The sequence below is a fragment of the Apodemus sylvaticus genome, chromosome 5, assembly GCF_947179515.1.
Source record: "Apodemus sylvaticus chromosome 5, mApoSyl1.1, whole genome shotgun sequence".
NCBI lineage: Eukaryota > Metazoa > Chordata > Mammalia > Rodentia > Muridae > Apodemus > Apodemus sylvaticus.
In genome coordinates, this window is record NC_067476.1 from 105,536,513 (window position 1) to 105,552,817 (window position 16,305).

Here is a 16,305-nt window from a genome sequence, read left to right on the forward strand (position 1 = left end):
CCTAATGATTAATGATGTTGAACATTTCGTAACGTGCTTCTCAGCCGAAAGAGGAATACTCCTCCACTGCTGGTGGGGTTGCAAACTGGTACAACCACTCTGGAAATCAGTCTGGTGGTTCCTCAGAAAACTGGGCATGTCACTTCCAGAGGATCCTGCTATACCACTCCTGGGCATATACCCAGAGGATTCCCCAGCATGTAATAAGGATACGTGCTCCAGTATTCATAGCAGCCCTATTTATAATAGCCAGAAAGTAGAAAGAACCCAGGTATCCCTCAACGGAAGAATGGGTGCAAAAAATGTTGTATATATACACAATGGGGTACTATTCAGCCATTAGAAACAATGAATTCATGAAATTCTTAGACAAATGGATGGAGTTGGAGAACATCATACTAAGTGAGGTAACTCAGTCTCAAAAGATCATCATTGGAGAACATCATACTAAGTGAGGTAACTCAGTCTCAAAAGATCAACCAATCACTCACTAATAAGTGGATATTAGCCTAGAAAATTGGAATACCCACAACATAATCCACACATCAAATGAGGTACAAGAAGAACGGAGGAGTGGCCCCTGGTTCTGGAAAGTATAGGGCAAAACCAGAACAGGGAAGTGGGAAGGGGTGAATGGGAGCAGGGGGATGGAAGGGGGCTTATGTGACTTTCGGGGAGTGGGGGGGCCTGAAAAGGGGAAATCATTTGAAATGTAAATAAAAAATATATCGAATTAAAAAAAGGTGCTTCTTAGCCATTCGAGGTTCTTCATGTGAAAATTCTTTGTTTAGCTCTGTACCCCACTTTTTAATAAGGTTATTTGGTTCTCTGGGGTCTACCTTCTTGACACTACCCAACTCGTTCTATGAAGCCACAATTACGCTGATACCAAAACCACACAAAGATCCAACAAAGAAAGAGAATTTCAGGCCAATATCCCTTATGACTATCGATGCAAAAATACTCAATAAAATTCTTGCCCACTGAATCCAAGAACACATCAAAACGATCATCCACCAGGATCAAGTAGGCTTCATCCCAGGGATGCAGGGATGGTTCAATATATGGAAATCCATCAATGCTATCCACTACATAAACAAACTCAAAGGAAAAAAAAACACATGATCATTTTATTAGATGCTGAAAAAGCATTTGACAAAATTCATCATCCTTTCATGCTAAAAGTTTTGGAAAGAACAGGAATTTAAAGCCCATATCTAAACATAGTAAAAGAAATATACAGCAAACTGGTAGCCAGCATCAAACTAAATGGAGAGAAACTTGAAGCAATCCCACTAAAAACAGGGACTAGACAAGGCTGCTCCCTCTCTCCATATGTTTTCAATATAGTTCTTGAAGTCCTAGCTAGAGCAATTAGACAACATAAGGAGGTCAAAGGGATACAAATTGGAAAGGAAGAAGTCAAACTATCACTATTTGCAGATGATATGATAGTATACTTAAGTGACCCAAAAAACTCTACCAGAGAACTCCTGCAGCTGATAAAAAACTTCAGCAAAGTGGCTGGTTACAAAATCAACTCAAGCAAATCAGTAGCCTTTCTATACTCGAAGGATAAGCAGACTGAGAAAGAAATTAGGGAAATGTCATCCTTCACAATAGCCACAAACAGCATAGAGTATCTTGGTGTGACTCTAACCAAACAAGTGAAAGACCTATACTACAAAAACTTCAGGTCTCTGAAGAAGGAAATCGAAGAAGACGTCAGAAAATGGAAAAATCTTCCATGCTTGTGGATTGGCAGGATTAATATAGTTAAAATGGCCATCTTGCTAAAAGCAATATACAGATTCAATGCATTCCTCATCAAAATCCCAACTCAGTTCTTCATAGAGTTAGAAAGAGCAATCCTCAAATTCATCTGGAATAACAAAAAAACCAGGATAGCTAAAACTATTTTCAACAGTAAAAGAACTTCTGGGGGAATCAGTATCCCAGACCTCAAACATTACTACAGACCAATAATGATAAAAACTGCATGGTATTGGTACAGTGACAGACAAGTGGACCAATGGAATAGGATTGAAGACCCAGAAATGAACCCACACACCTATGGTCACTTGATCTTCGACAAAGGAGCTGAAAATATCCAGTGGAAAAAAGATAGCCTTTTCAACAAATGGTGCTGGTTCAATTGGAGGTCAGCATGCAGAAGAATGCGAATTGATCCATTCTTATCTCCTTGTACTAAGCTCAACTCCAAGTGGATCAAGGATCTCCACATAAAACCTGACACACTGAAACTAATAGAAAAGAAACGGGAAGACCCCTGAGGACATGGGCACAGGGGAAAAGTTCCTGAACAGAACACCAATAGCTTACTCTCTAAGATCAAGAATTGACAAATGGGACCTCATAAAATTACAAAGTTTCTGTAAGGCAAAGGACACTGTCAAAAGGACAAAGCGTTAACTAACAGATTGGGAAAGGATCTTCACCAACCCTAAGTCCGACAGAGGGCTAATATCTAATATATACAAAGAACCCAGCAAGCAGTTAAAAGAGCTAGATGCAGATATACCCAGCCAATGGACAGAAGCCAGGGATCCCTGTGGTTGAAGTAGGGAAAGGCCGGAAGAAGACGAGGAGGACCAGTAGTCGCAACTATCTCTCAGACACTGAGCGCTAACCTCTGAGAGACTTAAAGCCCCAGGGAGGCGGGAGGTCTGGTGGGGGGATGGGGACATCTCTTGAAGATGTGGGCGGAGGAGAGGAATGGGATGAGGTACAGTCGGAGGGTGGAGCAGGAGGAGAATTACTACTGGACTGTAAAAAAAAAGATTAAAGAATAATAATGATAAAAAAAATAAACAGGTTTCAGATGTAGCCTTTTACTGTTCCTTTACTTAAACTCGCATTGCAATAGCTGTTCTCAGTAATAACTACTAAGCCTCTGAGAAATGTTTAGATGGAAAGAAAAAGTTTTAAAGTCTATGCAAATCTGAATGTTCTAATGTTTATAAATCTGAATGTTCTAATGTTTATAAATGTGAAAGCTGAGGTACGTTCTGAGGGTCTGAAAAGTATCTAAGCTGTATAAATGCAAGTTGTAGAGGTATAAGAAAATGATTTACATTATCTGAAACATGGGAAATGTTTCAGGTTTATTTCTGTCATCTGTGCTATTATATTAAGATTTCAAAGGTTCAAAATTTTAACATTAATCAGTGGAATTTTAATAAACAAATAGAGCACTGGCTGCTTACAATTTAATCAGGAGCTCAAGGTTTTAAACTCTCCTTGGTTGTCTTTTAAATGTAGACTTAAAGATGTTTCTCATCATGCTAAAAACATCTCTGTTCAATTTGTGTATTTAGCCCTCTGGACTGATGAAAAAATGTTCCCTGTCTTTTAACCCCAAAGTATAGCTTTTACTCAATCTCAAAGACATGAGTCTACTCCTGTTCTTTTACAGACATCTGTTAACTGTTTTTTCTAAAATATGGATTTCAATGCAATGATAAATACTAATGTATATTCTCTTGTAACTAAGGTTCACACAAGCTTCAGGAAGATTTGTATCTACTTACCACAGACCAGATGTACTTTAGATGGGTGCTCTGGCTGTTCTTGAAAATAGGATTTTTCCCTTGGTTTTGAGGTTTTCTTACCTTCCCCAATTACTAGACAAATTTTAACTTAAGTCTTTAGTTTATATTTGTCCCAGCAGATTTTCTCCTGGCTGACATCCAGGGACCACCTGAAGATTGCAAACTCCTGAATTTTGAATTGCTGAAAGCTCATGATTAACTAGTCCAATCAATACGAGGGCTCTCTGTCATTCAGCTGGATCACCTAAGTAGATGCTTCTGATAAATGCTCTATTACCTAACCTTTGACTGGTATTTCAGCCTTCCTGGGCCTCCAAAAGACAATGTTCTAATGTCGGCAGGAATTAGTTACAGAAGAAAAATACGACATCTATTGTCCCACCTAATAGGCTGAGATGCTAAGACAAAAAGGTCTGCATTTCAGCAATAAAATTTATGCTCCCAATTTATGCCCTGGTCAATAACTTGGGAAAGAACTGGCAAATCAATGATTTGATTCATTTACAAATCAGAGGACTGAGTTAGGTAAAGCCAAGCTGACTCCATGACAGGCTGAAAACTGATAATTCAGGGGAGTAGTTGCTATTTCCCCAAAAGGAGAACCAGGATCCAGGAACCTGTGGTCAGCCAATCACAGCTGCAGGCAGCCAATCTGAGGACACCGTGTCATCTGGTCTGAAGCAAACATAGGCAGCTATAATGAATGAGCAAGCACCCTGGAATGTCCTTAGAGCCTTAACCAATTATAGAATCAGTCAGTCTCTTAGAGACAGAGCTAACCAATCAAGGTAAAAGGCACATAACCCTCCCTGGAATTCCTGTAACTGACAATAGAAGCTGGGACTGTGAGTCCACTGGGTGTCTCCATTCCCAAATCAGTGAGACTCCCTGCATGCAGGAAATTTTGCTGAATAAAATATCTTTGTTGTTGCATACTTTTTGAGTCTGAGGTATCATTCTTTGGAGAATCACGATCCTTACAACATGATCCTTCCAAGGCCTCTATTATCTTCCCCATTCTTGTTGTAGTAGTCAAATTTGCTATCTCATGGCTTTGCTAAAAATTCAGTTCTCTGAAGGTATGGCTATTAATTTTTAAAAGACTTTTGTCATATGGTGGAAGGGCTATTTATTCTGCTGTCTTTTAGCAAAGTGATAAATTTCTAGGAGCTGACATCCTTATAGAAAGCAGAGCTGGCTAAGGAGTTCCCCAGCCACTCCGGTGCTGTCTGCAGCGTTAGCCACTGCCCACTCATAGTCTCAATTTTCTTCTTATCACCGATGATTCTTTCTTCCATCTCCCCACCAAATATTTTTTTCTGTGTGTGAATTTATAAACTGTTCCAGCTCTATACTCTTCCCATTTCACCACACATTAGAAAATTATGCAGAAACAGAACCCAGATAATTATATCACAGCCCTTTTCAGAGGCATTTGCATTTTAAAATGGTTGCTTTAAACAAAATATTCCCAGAAGCAAAGAGATTCTATGAAGATAGAATGGCAACAGCATATAGTGTCATTAAGGAGGCTGGTGTCTTCATCTGTAATGTGTGAAGCAAGGCTGGATAGTTCAGGATCTATGGTCCAAGAAGGGAATGCACAGCTCAAATTCACCCATTAGCGTGTAGAAAATGGAAGTAATAGTTGGTGTCAGATAGCTTTATTGACACCAATTTTGAGCTTCTATAGAGGCCTACTTAATGACTTTACAGTTATATCAAGTGTTAACTCAGTTTCACCAAGAATTAGCACTTTCTTAATTATTGTGGACTTACAAAATTAGATTGTAGCTCTTCATTTAAAACTGTTTGAGCAAAGTTAGGAAGACTCAAAGAGTATAGCATAAACCATTCAACAAATTATGATGCCCTAAAGTTGCTTTAAAGATTATCTTTGGTTCCCCACCTCCAACTGTAATCTTGAGTTTTCTGACTTCTGGAGCATTCGTCCCAAATGGCTCTTTCTTGGGAAGACTGTGCTTCCTTATTTAACCTTGGATACCTCTTCTGAAAGAGGTCAATTAGTCATAAGAGGGAGAGAAAGATTTTTTTCCCCCATCAGGCACATATTTCCTGTAGCTTTCATATAGGCAGGCTAGATTTGATATGATTCAGGTCAATTAGAATCAATTCTCATCAAATGCTTTTGAGTAGCAACTACATGCTGTGCCTGAGGTAGGGCACAAAATATATAAGTAAATTAGATATATTAAGACACTTGCACTTGGGGTGCTTCTACTGGAGTTAGGAGGATTGACATTAAACAATCCATCACAGAGCAGCTTTGAATACACCAAAGCTGTCATTGCAGATCCAACATCCATGAGAGGAGAGAGATACCAAGCCAGAGCTGTTACTTCATTGGACCACATAATAAGGCTACCATGGCTATTTTCTGAAAGAACTTGAATTGAACAAACATTTATTGAGTAGTTACTTGAATGCTGCGGAACCAGGGTTCAGGGAAGAGGAGTAGTGGGAGCTAAAGGTGAGTGAAATGTAACAGCTGATCTCAGAAGATGTGGGACTTGGGAGAGTAGGTCGTTCATAGGACATAATCATAGAGCAAAACGCATGATGTCGTCCAGGAATGGCAAGCATAACTAATGAATGACAGGGAAAGAAGATATGGTTTACAAGCTATTGCCAGGGTTCAGGGGAGGAAGAAAGATTGAGATGCTTTCAGAGTTTTAACTGAGGAAAATGTGGAAACAATTTTGGTTGAAAGGTATAACAAAAGGAGAGAAACAGAGTTTTGGTATCTTGGTTTTGGGCACCAGTCAGTAGTTTAAACATAAACTATATCTAATAAGGGAAAGTGAGAAAGAAGGAGCTGTACATGGAGGGCTCCATACGGAGGATGTGATCTGAAGAAAGGAGCTAATCTTCAATCTGGCATATATGTGCTGGACACATTTCTTAGGGTAGGATATAGAGTTAGTGGAAACAAGGAGAAAGTAAGATGAGATGATAATTTGAGCAAGGGTTGTGAGTGGTAACGAGTGAACTGGGAAGGTTCTTGTGGACATTATAGGCTGTGTGATTTAACTTCAGGATACTCCTTCCCATTTTCCAAGATAATTCTGTGAGTGTTTATGTCTTGGTAACTGGGAAAGAATTCTATAGTGGACACTAATCGTCTTGATTTTTTTCTTTCATGTATCCACAGTTTGAAATCATGTGCTTAGACCCCCTTTATCCTTGTTTATTGCTGGAACCATTTTCAGGCTTCTTCCTAGTTCTCTGAGTTATCCAACATCCTTCTATCATGTTACTTATGTTGGCCTTGTCCTTACGTAGGCCTCTTGTAGAAAGTATGGTCCAGATTAAAGGTGCACCTCAATATCTGGATTAAAGGTGTGTTGATCTGGATCAAAAGCTTGCGTTTTCCAGCCTCAAGACCCAGATCAAAGGCTTGTGTTTTCCTGCCTCAAGATCTGGGTCACAGGTAGTAGTTCATTCTAAACATAGTTAAATTCACAACTGAGAATAGCTGCCACACCTACCTTCAATGACTACTTCCCCCAGTGAGGTTCTTCCTCTTACAGACCCTACAACCTTTCACAGCATCACCAGCCGGGGGTTGGGGGGAGTGTTTAAACATAAAAGCCTATCAGGGCATCCAAGATAAGATGAAACAAATCAAGACAAAAGACACATGAGCTTTATTTCCAAATGACATCAACTGTCCTTAGTTGAATCTGTTGGCCCCAGCCCCTGTCTCTTCTTTTGTGAGACAGGATCTCACACTGTAGCTCTGGCTGCTCTGGAACTCATATAGATTATGTTGCCCTTGGACTCAGGGATCCATCTGTCTCTGCTTCCTGGATGCTGGGGTAAAGGTGGGAGTCACCACTGCCCAACTTTAATGCCTCTCACAGTGCCCCACACCAAGACCATTCCTATATGCTCATAGTACATGTTTCACAGCAGTAAAACATCTCCATATTCTTCCCATCACTGACTGTGTCAAAGGAAAATGAAAGTAGTTTGGGTTCAGGATTGACTAAGGGAGGTTTCCCATTTGATTGCCTGGAGGATTCATATAGAAGTGATTTTCTCTGCTGGAGCTAGGAAAGCTTTGGCTGATGGCTCTATAGGTTTTAAAATGTGGAACTTTTCTGGCGTGGGAATAACTGCACACTGATATAGAAGAAAGGCTGAAAATACAAATGCCAGGGGTCTGTTCTCTGAAGTTTGGGTCAGAACCCAGGAACCTATATTAAATAAGCAAGCAGGCAAGCAAGCAAGCTAGCTAGCAAGCAAGCAAACAAACAAACAGACAAAATACAACTTTGCACTGAATGGACAGCCAGCTAGGACCAGGAAGCTTTAATCTGGAACTTACTATCCAAAGTCTGCAAGTTTATAGAAACCTATTTGCATCAACAATGTTTATCCACTTCATTTGTGAACTAATGATGGTCTTTCTTTGTGTACATTTTTCTTCTGTGAGCTTGGGAAACTGAAGGCAGTATGTATTATTATCTTTATAACCTCAGCAACATCCTGTAAGTATTAAAAATCCATCAGTAAACTAGACATATTATGCGTGTGTATTCATCCCCTAAGAAGGTATCCACATGTCAGATTCTGCAGTGACTAGATTTATGGAGTATGTTCACTTGTTTATACTTTCATGAAAGGAGTTCCCTGTTAACACCTTTCCTTTGCTGGCCCAGATTGTATAAAATTGTACAACAGTACAAGAATCCAGGAGAAAATCATTTCGAGGTGATCTCAGCCTCAGGGAGGATTAGAAAACTCACACATCTAGACTCTCATTTACTAACCTGACCATTCTGCTTCTCTCCCATCCTGAGAGTAGAAATTTTCTTTTGTCTGGTTCTCAACTGCACAGTCTTTTCCAGACCCTCCCCTTCCCATGGAGATAGTCCAGGTGAACCCTTTGGGTCTTGCCACAGAGCATGGTGGCAGTTTCAGAGATAAAGGCAAGGAAACAAATGCATCAATGCTTTCTCTAAGCTCCCAGTAAATGGATTTACATGCAGTAGCTAAGGAACAAACTGAAACAGCAATTGACCCTTGTGACCACCTCTTATTATTCAAGGTGCAGGAATCTCAAGGGGCCTCATTCATCTCTTCGCTGGAGTCTTAGCTGACTGCAGAATAATTACAGGGAATTCAAGTTGAGACTAAGAGAGATTTGTCACTGGCCGAAGGGTACTGGCTTAATAAAACACAACACACTTGTAATTAGTATACACCAACTACAAGTAACCTCATGTTTAAATGCAAATTATTAAAATACCTATTACCAAATAAGAAAAACTTAAAAATATTAGTGATTCCAAGCACACGATTGTGTGGTGAACTTGAAAGGCTTGATGCTAATTATGTGCTTCACTGAATTAAAATGAATTGGTGTTATTAATAAAGACTCAAATGATCCACCGTGCCAGCCCAACCTTTTACCACTTCGGATTTCATTAGAAATGAACTTTTCAATTAAGATCTGTCTTCTTACAGTCACCAAATTGAGTTTTCTAGACTTCCGAGTAAGTCATACAAGCTTAAGGAAAATGGTAAGTACGGAGGGAGCAGGGGAGGGATGGCAGGTCATACCCAATTTGCCACGACAACTTGCCAGTCTCAAATACAATATTTCAACTTGTTTCAGAGTGATACAGTTCCTTGTCTAGGTCTCTGACATTTAATAATTTATTCACTAAAATGGTTCAATTTAAGGGGAACTGAATGAAGATGTTTACCCTGGTGGCAGAGCTCTAAAATAATATTTGCAGCCCAAAATTGAAATGGCTGTCATTAACTTCTTTGTAAGAGGAGCAGAGAAAGATTGAAATCAAAATGTTTGAAGATGTATTATTCCCAACTTAGATGGTCCTATGAAGGGCCTTTCTACGGAGATAAGAAAATATTCAGTTTGAAATTCTTCCTTGAAATTAGATTGATTTGCCAGTGTTTGACATATTAATAATTTCATGAGTAAATAGAGCTATAATTTGAGGCACAATACAGCATATCTCAAAAAAAAAAAAAGATTCAGGGGAGTGTTTACCCTATTTGGCTGGCAATGTCTTTCACTGGATTGTGATGATTTGGGGGTGAACTTCTTCAGCCTCACCCCCTGTCCTTATTTCTGTTTGGCCAACCTTGCCAATTTACTCATAGTTGTATGGAAACTGCCATTTTCGTCAGTGTATGGTCCTGCCTCGGTGCCTTGACTCATACCACCGCCCCGCCCCCTCTGCTGGTTTGTTTATGTGTATATTTCCCCTCTGCTGGTTTGTTTATGTGTATATTTCCCCCTCTGCTGGTTTGTTTATGTGTATATTCCCCCTCTGCTGGTTTGTTTATGTGTATATTTTTCCCCTTTGCCACTCACTTTGTGTGTTTTTCATTTGAGGAGGAATTTTACCCTAAGAGCTTCGCTTCCAAGGTGGAGGCCTTGTCTATCTTGTTCACTGCTGTATTCTGGTGTTGTGATAGAGCCTATCACAGCGACTGCATGATGCCTGCCTCCATGGTGGTTCTGCATACCTCAGTGGGTCAGCCTCCAACTACAAGCCCTCTGCACTCTGTCTTTTCGGGTTTCTAACACAGCGCAATCCACACTCCTTCCCATGGCTGGGCTGTACTTGGACTGTTTTCTCCATTGATTCTGCTTCCATTCTCAGTCTAGACACATCCCACTCTGGGCCGGGGAGCTATGTCTTTCCTATTGTGGCGGGCTGATGCTTCCGAACAGTTGTTTGCTGTTCGTTCTCAGGGACGTGGGCAAGATGAGCAGCCCAGGCCCATGCCTGGCACCCGTAGATGTGTACCCAGCCTCCTGAGGCCCCTGTGCTACAGCAGGGGCTGGATCAGGTGTCTCGATGGTTCTCATCCCTGGCCCTCAGTCGTCATCCTTCACTACACTCAGCTTTGGCCTCTGCGCTTAGATGGAGTTGTGATTTCTAGAAGAGAGTGAGGTGAAAATGTGGGACCTTCCTTCTCTCTTATTTCCTAAACGGACTTTCATTCTTTTCCAGCCTCTACTGAGAAGCTGAGTGATGGGTGCTATTTACTTTAAAAAATTAAAAAATCTGGCGGTGGTATGGCGAGTGAGGTGGGAGGGTTCCCTGTCACAGGCTGGGCCCAGCTGCCTCTCTACCTGCAGTTGTCTCTCATCAACTCTACCTGACCATATGTATCATCATTTTTTAAAAAGGCACACTTTTGGTTTTGGTCACAATATTCCAGTAGTCGAGAACAATAGAACAAAATTTGAGAATTTTTTTTCTTAATCTGTACTTTCACTGTCAGAGCGACCTCTCTTCACACAGTTCACATTACTAGGCTTTTATTGCATCGAGCTACTCTTTGATTTTTAAATCTAAAAATGCCTTTTCCTGTGAAATCTGATTTAAGGGGTTAACAGAAGGCTCTGACTGCACATGAGTGTTGGCACCCAAACAGGGTACTTGAAATAGACGACCTCAAATGTGGTCTCTGAGATAATTAGCAGCCGGGAATTGATAGAAACCAATTGTCCAAGACAGCACAGGGTCACAGTAAAAGGGAGAGATGGGACCTTGAATGGACAGGCTGATCAAAGCACATGCTTTCCAAGGGACCTAAAGTTTTAAAGAAAATCACAGGGTACCTGTTTTTCCTGTAGTAGTTATTTTATGGGTATTTAGTGAACAGCTATTTCATGATCTGCAGTGTCCTAGGAGCTGACGATGTGGAAAAATGGGACAGGGTCGTTAGGGTAGAGCTTAGAGTAGAACACAAAAAATGGCAGGGTCTGGGGAGAAGGGACAGATTTAGTTTCAGACCTTTTGTGTTCAAGGGAGACATAACTCACACAGTCATTTATTATATAAACACACACACACACACACACACACACACACACACACACCCCTAAGTGTGATTACTCAGTGGGGCTTACTTCTCTGTAACAGATGTTTGAGTTGATGTTGTAAGGCCAGCTGTTAGAGATCTTGTGGAAAGAGGTTGGTGGTTTGGAAGAAGACTCAGCAGGAACATGACACCATGTTTCTTAACCTATAGTTCCCTGTGTTATCCTTTTCTCACAACACATATAGGAGAAGCATCTGAGCCCTTGGCCACAGCATCTTTTCTTCAGAAGTCCAAACCTCAAAGCAAATGTCCTCTTTCTTTAATCCAGGTGAGGAGAGCAATTATAGTGCCTCACACCTTCATCCCTGCCTTTCTGTGCCAATTTGTCGACTGACATCTGAAATAGCCTCTGAAGCTCCATTCTAATTATCTTAAATGAAAGCAAGGGAAAGGTGCATATTTCTTAGGTAAAATGCACACCACTCTTACAAGAAAGCTGTTGAGGAAAATCAGAGTTTCTGCTTCAGTAAATTTCAAGCAATAACTTTGCTGCTTGTTTCTAAAACCCAACATCATTACAGAAAACCGAGACAATACAGATAAAGAAAACACAGCAAGCTACCTGCAATCTCTCATCCTGACATAATAGCTGTTAATGACATTTGGTCCATCCACTCTTTCTCCCTGTGAACACATTGCCACATAGCCAACAGTTGTGAGTTTTTTGCTCAGCATGCTGTTCTATAATCTGCCTATGTGTCTTCTATCACCAGTTAGCATTGCATTGTAAATATTCTACCTAAATTTATCGGGGCTCCAAAACACTACCACGACATCTACCTTTCATCTGTCTCATGATCTGTCTAACCCAGTCAATCTGTTGTCTCAGAATCTTAACTGAAGTGTATTAAAAAAGAAAATCATAGGTTCATTTAACCCAAGAGTCTGTCTGGGTCATTGCCCCACCATGGAAAAAGTCAGCTGAGTGATCCCACCTTCTTGGCTTGCTTGACCATTGCTGCCACGTGGGTCACTCCATGTTACTTGACCACTACCAACATCTCTGGAATGACATGGGTATGAATTATACCCATGCTGATACTCCTACACCCTGAGATAGTCATTGATGGTGGAGAAGAGTTTTCTGGACTCACACGTGCTATCTTAGGAATCACCTTAAAGGATACAGTTTGAGAGGAGAGAGGGAAATATATTTCCTATATTATATTCAGTGGAACTTGCAGACCATCTGGATTTGCCCAACATGAATCATCTGCTATCAAAAAATTAATATAGACTACAAAGTGAACTCAGCTATCACAGCATGGAAGTGGTATATACTCGAAGGAACAGGAGAAGACCAAAAGACATCCTGGCTCCCTGGGAACCTACTAGCTTGTCAGGAATTGTTTTCAAACCACATCTAATTCTTTTGAGTCAGATATTATAGCCCTGTTCTCAGGTACCTTCCTCTCTTTGTACCCCAACTGTAATGGCTAATACAGATCAACATACTTTTGCTCTTGAAGCTTAAGAATTATTGTGATCCTCCTATGGAAAATTTCTATGAACTCTATAGGACATTTGCGTAACATCAATACCTCTATCACTGTCGAATTCGCTAGAACATATGACTTACCCCACAGATCTGCACTCACTGCAGCCTGAATTGATGATAGAAGGTGTTTTGTTATTGTTGTTGTTTTGTTGTTGTTGTTTGGGATATGTTATGTTTTGTTGTTTTTACCATAATGGAAATATTCTATACTCACTACCACTGTAGCAGTCACTATCAACATGTGTCATTGAAAAATAAAAATGTGGTTAGTAACGCTGAGAAACTGCAGTTTTAATTTGACCCGATTTGATTTCATATAACCTAAATTTACACAAGTTTTAACCTTAGGCAGCCACTGTCCAACATGATGCCAGTTGTAGCTATAAAACTCGCTGCCTGGTGAGTCTCTTCTTCACCCTGAGCAAAGACATCTTCTATTCAGTAGAAGTACAAGGCAATGACTCAGTTAAACTTTACAGAAGGTGTCCCTCATTGTCTCAAACCTAGTACTCTAAAACTGTTATTGACGTGGTAGCCCACAGCTTTATTTCTCATGCTTTGGGTCCAAGTGATAGCTATCCATTGTGTGGTCAGTAGATCAGCATGCTTCCCATGTGATATGGCAGTGTAATATGGGACGTCCAGATGTTTTGTGTTATAGTGTGATAAGAACAGATTTAGCATAGTACCAGAAGAAAATTGCAATAAATAATGCTTACCTCTCACAAGCTGTTTACCATTTTCTTTTCTGATTCAATGACCAAATCCATAGCCACAGACCATCTCTCTGATGCTGTATGCATTTGTCCTAGCAGGTGTCATACCTGGCTACCAATGGAATATTGTTTTGTCAAGCTTGTGATAGTCTATATTGTTTCACTTAAGGCTCATCAGTCAAATCCAGCGTGCTGCCTAGTTTTGGGAATTCATTTTTATTGGAACACACAGTCACGGCCACTTATTCACAGGTTATCTATGACTACTTTCATGCGATGAGAGAGTTGAATTTTGTCTGTGGCAGAGACTATGTGGTCTACAAATTATAAAATATTTAAAACTAGTGTTTTATAACAAAGCTGGAAGATCCCGGTTTATCCGTCTCGTAGCAGCTAGAGGGGCAGTTCCTGTTGATCCTTTAGCTCTCCAGTAGCCTCCTTAATCTCTATCTCCTTGCCTAACTTCCCTTCTGAGTTGGTGTATGTGGCTGTTGGCTATACCCCCAGCATAAGGACGGGGCCATGAGGTCACTCTGTAAGTAACCAGGCTTTGGTCATATTTTCATCTATTGCTGTCACTTTATGTACCTACTTTAACAGGGGTCCATGGTGTCAATTTACATTGTCAAGTATTATCTCAAAAGCTTACACCCTGAGTATGCCCCATAGTCCAGCCTATTAAATTTTTGACAGAGTACATCTGTACAAGCAAATGGCAGTAGATTTCTTTGCAGGACGATCATTGAATCATTTCAGTGTAGACTTACATGGTCTCAGGTCTTGCAATTGTGTAAAGAAACATGGTGTAGGCATTTGTGTGTGCATGTGGGTGATGAGTACTGTATTTGCAGTTAGATACTTTGCTGATATGCCAACCCTGCTAGTTTCACAAGTGTTCTAAGCCTCTGACTTTAGGTTGTTTACATCTAATATTTGTCCATCATCATTTGGGGTTTTGATCAATCCCCAAGACTATTGGAGAGCCAAGTTCTGTGACATCATCTACTATTACCTTTGACCTACATTGGAAGATCAAAACTGGAATTTTTGTAATTATTATAGCTTTGATAAATGGGATCTTCTTTGGACCTTTTAGCGGGGCATAACATCTGAGCATAGCTTATGGTCCTAAATCACATATCTGTATAACCAGCTGTACCCTAGAGTGTTTAAATCCTTTTCTTCTTCCTTTCCCATGACATCACTAGCTTTCTGCTTTGATTAGGGAGTACTGAATTTTTGATTTAGGAGACACTTTCACAGTAGGCTTGTACCACCTCTTGAGGACCTTGCCAATGTGTTCAATTCTACATCCTGAGAGACTCTCTTAGTCCCTGAGGTTGGTCAACTCTTCTATATTTTAGGTTTATATTTCTGTCACCTGATTTTGCACCATCAAAGTATAGCCTCACAGGCGCTTCCCTGTACATTCTGGAGACTCACAGGTTATGCAGGCTAAATCTACAGCTCTCTGGCAGGTGACCCTTTGACTTTCTTAGTAGTCTCAACACATTCCAGCCAGGTTACACTATGATTTAACCTCAGATACAGGTCTAGGGGTAGGGCTGGGGTTGGGGGTGGTACTGCTGAGACACAGTTGCATTGCTTTTTGTGATGTGCTGGAACAGGGCAGTAGCACTGAAGTCTTGGACTTCAGTTCCTCTCTCTGTTCTTTTTATGTCTGGTTGAGAACCACACTGTTTTGAGTATCCTATGGCCTGGCTAGCAGCAGGTTTTCCCAGCAGGCTTGAGCCTAAGCCAAGCCCTTGAATATTCCCAGACACTGATGAAGATGTTACACTTGTTTCCCAGAAAGATACTGTTCTTGGCCTTGAGCCAAGGTTCCTTAGAGCCTTGCTTCATCTTCACACACCCTTTGCTGTGGCTGTGTTCAGAAGAGCATCCCTGGTCTCTTACTGTGTCTGGAGAAGATAAGTGTAGCACTGTCTGGACCGCTTTCTCTTATACACACCTTGGACCAATCACTTGAAAATATTTGCTGCCTGTTTCCTCAGAATCCCAATGGGTTCCATTTTACAATAGTTTGGGACATCCCAAGCTATTGTACATAGCTCTAGATATGTACAAAAGAAGGAGCATCTAAGGTGATTGTAGCTCTAGATATGGACAAAAGAAGGAGCATTAGGTTGTATCTACTGGCCCAGAATTTAGAGATGCCTAGGGACTCAAACTCTTTAGAACACTGTGTCAAGAAGTCTTCATTGCATGTCAAGTCTTAGGTTTTATAAGAGAGTCTTGACCTCAGCAAAAAAGACCTGATTTCGTTGGTCTCTTAATCTTTATGGGAGTTCAGTCACTTTGCTAAATTCTACCCTTGATCTATGTTTTTCCTCTGTTCTTGTATCAGAGGGGTAATTGCTCTATGCTCTATCTAAAAATTTCCCAATGCTTTAAAAATACATATTTTTATTACTTTGAAGTTTAGTAAGAAATTTTTATCTACTCTATACTTTTAGAAAAGTATCCATTGTGGTATTTTTTTAAACAGTGCAACATTTTTGTGGAAAGCAAGTGTCACAAAGTATAGATACAGTGCCTATGAAGATCCAGTGTTATCTGATTGGCATCTATGTAGATATTCATTTGGTTGAAGGAGCATCCCTTG